Here is a 7016-nt window from a genome sequence, read left to right on the forward strand (position 1 = left end):
TAGGAACATGTATAAGTCATGAAGAAAGCAATAGCAACATACTAAACGATCGGGTGCTAAGCTAATGGAATGGGTCATGTCAATCAGATCATTCAACTAATGATGTGATCCCGTTAATCAAATGACAACTCTTTGTCCATGGTTAGGAAACATAACCATCTTTGATTAATGAGCTAGTCAAGTAGAGGCATACTAGTGACACTCTTTTTGTCTATCTATTCACACATGTATTATGTTTCCGGTTAATACAATTCTAGCATAAATAATAAATATTTATCATGATATAAGGAAATAAATAATAACTTTATTATTGCCTCTAGGGCATATTTCCTTCATCGAGGTCATAGTACAGGAAGTACAGGCGGATGCAAGCGATATAAATATGGTCCAAACCTCACTACTCCTCTTCCTAAGAGGGCTTACGACAGGACCGAGGAGCAAACCAATGCCATAGTGCGGGCAGAAGTCGACGCCCATTTTGGACCGAAACCGCCACCGCCGCCAAGGGAGAAAGTGCCTGTGGAAGTAGTTGACCACTTCATTCGTATGGCTCAACCACCAGCTCCTAAGCCTGTTGACACAGACTATGAGCGCCACATCAGGAAGTTACATCGACAATGTCTATAGAAGGAGGCGAGCTCGAGCTCGAGCAAACAACAAGCAGCTGTCAAAAAATGCGGGAAAACCGTTGCCCAGCTGGGAGAACAGGCGGCGCAATCGATCCCCCCGCTTATTGTGCCGCGAACAACACGTGACAGTACGCGCACCCAATATTATTGTGGGCAAACAGTTTACGTTCCCGAGGTGGGCGATGTGGTAATAACCCAGGAGCATATAATGCAGGCTGAAACTCTCAACATCACTGTTGGACAACTCCTCGAGATCGAGGACATGCCTATGCTTACAAAGGAGGAAATAAAATGGAAATATGCCCGGGGCAAACCTTTGGTCAAGCCAGAAGAGGTCAAGAAGCTCCCAACGAGAATGTATGAATTGCATCAATGGTACATGGACATTACCAAGAGATCCGATCGAGAGTCCCTCATGGTGCAAGTCAAGAAGGATCATTACTACCATGAGAAACCTGTGACCGTTGAGTATTCTGAACTGTTTCAGTTATACAATCAAGACGCACTCGACAAATCTATCGTCAGTTGCTATTGTCTGTAAGTGATTTCTTTCTGTAATTTAAGTCTCAAGCTAGCTGTAGTGATCCTTTTGATCAATCATTACCTGTAATTATCCTCACTATATTCTTTTCTGTGGTATTATGCAGGATGAAGATGTATGAAATGAGAAAAGGTGGACGCTATGGCATTGGGTTCATTGACCCAAACACCGTTAATGAATACACATGGAAAATAAACAAGCATCATGAAAAGCAGGTAGAGGACAACATGCTAGAGTTCTTGAAGCGTCTCAAATACAATGAAGATATACTACTTCCTTACAACTTCCAGTGAGTCACACTTTTTTGTACTACAAATTCTCTGTTTTTGCCTACTAGCTAGCTACATGTTTTTGCTTACATATGCCCACTTAATTAAGACATGCAAACGTGTGTGCATGCAGATTTCACTGGATCTTGTGTATTATTAAAGTTGACGCCGGAACGGTTCAAATACTGGACTCACTACTCAAAGCAAATAGTGACTATAACATCTTATTTGGGATAGTCAACAGGTAATTTCAATCATTATTAACTATATATCTCGGCCTATTTAGTTCATCATTTCATGATATGAACTATTTAATAACCCCTTTATTAATTTTCTTTGTCGGCGGGCAAGGTTCATCAGCGTCACGGAAGGCGAATGGAAACGGCAGCTGAAATAATTTCGACCCAAGGTACGTAATTAAGTAGTACTAGCTAGCTAGCTAGCTGCCATCTCTTTAATTATCATGCTTGATTAATTATTATCTGATCAAATTAAATTCCATTCTCGTAATAAAGGCCCTGAAGCAGGCGCAGGGGACTGATCTGTGTGCATTCTGCGTTTGCGAGAACATTCACATGATGGCGTCCGAAAGGAGCAGATCTCAAAGACAGGAATGGGTACGCTTGTCAGAACACTATTCACAATTTTTACACCATTATCGATATCTAGTCACACAACTAATACACATGCATATTGATCTCCTTCTTAACAGTTCAAAGAGGTGCGGGACAAGCTTCTAGAAACGGAGCGCGTAGAAGCACTTCAAGAGGAAATAGCGGGATTTTTGCTCGACCAAGTCATAAATCCGAAGGGAGAATACTATTACCTGCTACCGCCCCCATCGACCAGGTCATGAACCACTTTCAATTGTCATCATGCTCCGAAGGCACCAATTAGGCTAATGTCACTGCTCCGAAGGCAACATGCATATGTAGGAGAAATTGTATATAGCTATACATGTGTGTATGTGTGAATTAATATGGTGGTTTGTGAGACATTGATGATATATATATGATTAGTTCTACTAGAAATTCTATATATATATATATATATAGGGTCGCGCTATTCGTCACCCTGGGTAAGGAATTTTTATTCTTCACCCCCCTCTATTTTATCATCAATGCACCATAATTTTACGTTCCATAAGTTTTTTATTTTTTCCGACGCAAAAAGACACCGTAAGAAAATATATAATCGCTGTAAAAATATTTTATGTTATGTAAAATTACATACATAAAAACATAGTCTAAAATACACATAAACTGCAAATTTTCTTGTCTTATGACCTATATTTTTATTTTCTTATGTCAAATTTTACGTAGTGAATCAATAGGAATGTAACTATTTGAATTTCAAACGTAATTTAATTATGAAATTATCGTAAGATTACCTTGGATGAAGAATAACTTATTCTGCACCCTGAATGATGAATAGTAACACTATATATATATATATATATATATATATATATATATATATATATATATATATGCATAACGTGTACAATGTGTAGTATCGTAAAATACCAGCAAACGAAAAAGAATTAAAATGGAAAACACAAAATTAAATGAAAAAGAAATCGTAAAACCAAAAAAACCCCAAACATTTTAGTACCGGTTGGTGTTACTAACCGGTACTAAAGGGCTCCCGGCCCCCGGAGCTGACTCGTGCCACGTGGTTGCCCTTTAGCACCGGTTCGTGATGAACCGGTACTAAAGGAGGGGGCCTTTAGTGATCACACTTTAGTGCCGGTTATGGAACCGGCACTAAAGGGCCTTACGAACCTGTGCTATTGCCCGGTTCTGCACTAGTGCCCCAAAGCCAAGTAGCCAGCCAATCTTGCCATGATGTCGTTCTTCAACCTGCGTCTCTTCGCTTCCATGACAATGGCGGACATCCTCCGCTTCCCAGGAGAAGACCTGCACGATTAGACGCCCCGGAGCTGCCCGAAGGAAGCAATGGCGGAACTCCCGCTGCCGGTGGGATCGTCCCGTCAAGAGCCCCAGCGCGTCGTGGACTGCTCGGAGGCGGACTCCACGCTCGCGGAGAGGAGGAGCTCCACCAGTGCTTGAAGAAATTCATGTGTGATGTGTTCGTGCGTGAGTTCGAGGATTGCTAGTAGTAATTAATATACTTTGACAAGATTGTATGAATTTCAGTGTGCTAGCAGTACTGTAGTACAAATTAGAGGTACTATAGAATCGTACGCGGATTTTTGTGTCTGCCGATTTTTTTTAAGTAACAAATGTTCAGTAATCTGTAGTGCGTTCTATGAAAATGTAGCATATGTATGCATGGTGATATTGCGAGAAACCTAACGGTGAAAACATATTCATTACTATTATTTTCACATACGCCGGATGTAATGCTCTTCGCCGAGTGCTAAATCACGGACACTCGGCACTCTCGGCAAATCCAGCTTCATGGCAAACTGCCATCTTTGCCGTCACTGCCTCACGGCAAAGAGGCACCGCACGACAAACCCTACAGACGCTGAGTGCCGCTCACGGCAAAGAGGGGCCACGTGGCATGCCCGTCCGCAACAGACGGCTCCTTCAGTTACTGTGTACTTTACCGAGAGCCGCAGTTCGACACTCGACAAAGCATATGCAACATCCTATTTTCTTTTTTGTGTGTTCTTTCTAACTGGCATGTGGTTCCACTGGTCACATTTATCAGTAAAAGTTTCAAATAACTTGCTAAATATTTTTGAAAAAAATGACAATATCTCTCGGCAATCCTCCTGACCAGTAGGATAGCGTGGCCCACATGACAGCTGACAGTTTACATATCTTTGCCGAGAGCTAGTCTCGGCAATGCTCTCTCGGAAAAGTTGTGGCACAACAGTAGGTCTCCCAGACGACCATGTTTTTGAGAGGAGCTCTCGGTAGTATATAGTTTTCCGAGCGTTGCTTTCGAAAATCTTTCCCATCCATTCTGCTGTTTAAACTATTTCTTTTCTGATCCCTGCAGATAAAAACAACTACTTGGCAGAAGGATCATATATAGGCATAATTTGATCTAGTCCACACATATATAGGCATAATTTGATCATATATAGGCATAATTTGATCTAGTCCACATATATATGCATAATTAGGGATAGTCCACATATTGTCACACGCAAGTCGAATATATTATCCTAGTAGACGTCACACACAAGTCGCAAATTCATACATATTGTCACTACTTGCAAAACACGTGCTCGTCACAATAGAAGTACACTTGTTCATATATAGATCATCTTGAGGATGAGAGGCCATCAGGTTAACATTCCGGAGGAGGAGGAGGGGCATCACTTGCACTGCTTCGAGATTGCATAAGAACCTATAAGAGTAGAGTCACATGAGGGTGGTTCGTTCCTATGTAATGAATCTTCTACTCTAGTTTAGATAATGTTCTACCTGTAGTTGATCCTCAAGCAGCTTCAACCTCTTGTTCGTGTCTTCCCGTTCCTTTCCTCTGGACTCCTACTCAGCCTGCCGCCTTTGCTCCTCTTCAACAGCCCGCTGCGCCATTAAATCCTGTAACATGTCATTAGGCTCATATAGGTTGGAACCTTGAGACGCGCTATCTCACGTGATGCGGCGGGTGGGCGACTCAATATGGACGGAGTTGAGCTGGTGCTCGACGCGCGTATCTCGTGCAGCTTGCGATGCGAGGAGGTGGCGATCGCCCCGTTGCAAAGGAGGTGGCGGCCATGGCCCTTCCCCTCGCCAGCAATGATAAGAAGCTCAGGATCAAGGGACTTGGACGTAGGTTCGGCTTCCTGCCCGTCCACCTCCTGGAAGACCTCTTTGAAAGTCCCCCACTTCTCCTCCGCCGACTCGCTGCAGAACTCGGCGCCACCCTTTCCCTTGTGACCTTCTTTCTAGGCTTCCAGGATGTGGACCGGGCGACCAACCTTCGCCTCCTGCAAAATTAACCATCAAGTTTAATGAACGAAGATACACCGTGCGAAAAAGTTAACATCTTAATCCACATATCATGTGTTGCTTGAGAGCGGTTAGGTTACTGCATACAGATAAATTTAATATTATAGCATTTTGAATTTATCAAAAAGAAAACTAATTACGTTACTGCATACGGATAAATTTGAAATTTCATGTGATGTGATGGGACTTGGTGACCCAGGAGAGGAATTTCTTTTTTGACAAATAATACCACGAGAACTTCTTGTATTATGGTGTGTGTGCCCTGTTGCCGGTTTTCTATATAAGAGCATTTGCAGCGCCAACCCTCAAAACAGTAGTATCCGATCCGGACTCTGAACGTAGCTGTCCGGATCTCAGAAGCCATCCAACGTCGACGCCTACCTATCCGTGGATACTACCAGTACATATTTGTTGTTCATTTTTCTTATAATTGACATCTAATTCTTACCCTAACAAATAAAAAAAATAGATTTCCTATTCGATGCCTATAGCGATGGATAGTGGGCGACAACAGAAATCAGCCCCCTCCCATGATATGGGCCGGCCCAAGTCTGGAGCTTGGGAGGCACATAGTCCTTCTACCAATTTTTATATTGGTTTTCTCTTCTAAAATTTTGTTCATAGCAGTTTTTACTTTTTTTGTTTTATTTTTCTTTTTAACTACACGATCATTCTTAAATTCATATTTAAAAACATGAGCATTTTTTAAAATTCATGGAGATTTTTTATATTCATGAATAGTTTTATAATTCAGATTTTTTTTTAATTTCGTGAACACTTTTTCAATAATAACTTTTAGATCCGTCAAGACCAATACCTATTTTTCAAAGTTAAATGCACCCATTTTTAAATTCCAATTTTCTATAAAACATACGTGCAGCAGTCCTTTTTTGGTTCCTTAATCAAACAAGGGCGCACCTGCATGATTTAGCAACTATCCTTCGCTACAAGCCAATAATATAGCGAAAAATAGGAGCTCCCAATAATATCGCCATACAGTTTTTGATATACGTAATCATTTAAATTGGAAGGAAGTCCATTTTCACCCGAAATTGTGCACCAATGGACAAAATTCCGCGAAAGTCGGCTTTGGTACGATTTTGACCCCCCTCTCTTTTTGTGTGTGTGTGTGTGTGTGTGTGTGTGTGCTGAGGCTACTACATTTGGTGGCAGAGGGTCTTTGACGACAGGGAGCCGATGCTGAGCAGGTATATCCCAAGCCCATGAATACTCGAGTTGTACTCATACTTGTTCATGTGGAAGTTCATGGGCTTCCCGTCGACCGAATCCTTCACGGTGATCAGGTGCTCCTCGACATGGTGCATCATCGGGTGGGAGTGTACGTCAGTGAACACTTTGTGCTCCTTGTTATATTTCATGTCATGGTGAAGGAAGTCGAGGAACTTGTGGACGTCGATGCATTACGAGACGGTCATCGGTTGCTTCAACATCATCAAATGCCTTGTGGGGTCAATTTGGATATGTGTGCGTGCAAGAGATCATGTGGAATACGAGCAAAGCGATCGGGGACATGAAGAGAAGCGACCCAACAATGCCATGCCCTCTCCCCCAAACCGCCTAAATCACACTAAAACCGTCAAAGAGGGATTTACCAAGTTAAAAAAAATTGACAACCTGTTTG

Source organism: Triticum dicoccoides, chromosome 2A (assembly GCF_002162155.2).
Source record: "Triticum dicoccoides isolate Atlit2015 ecotype Zavitan chromosome 2A, WEW_v2.0, whole genome shotgun sequence".
Taxonomy (NCBI): Eukaryota; Viridiplantae; Streptophyta; class Magnoliopsida; order Poales; family Poaceae; genus Triticum; species Triticum dicoccoides.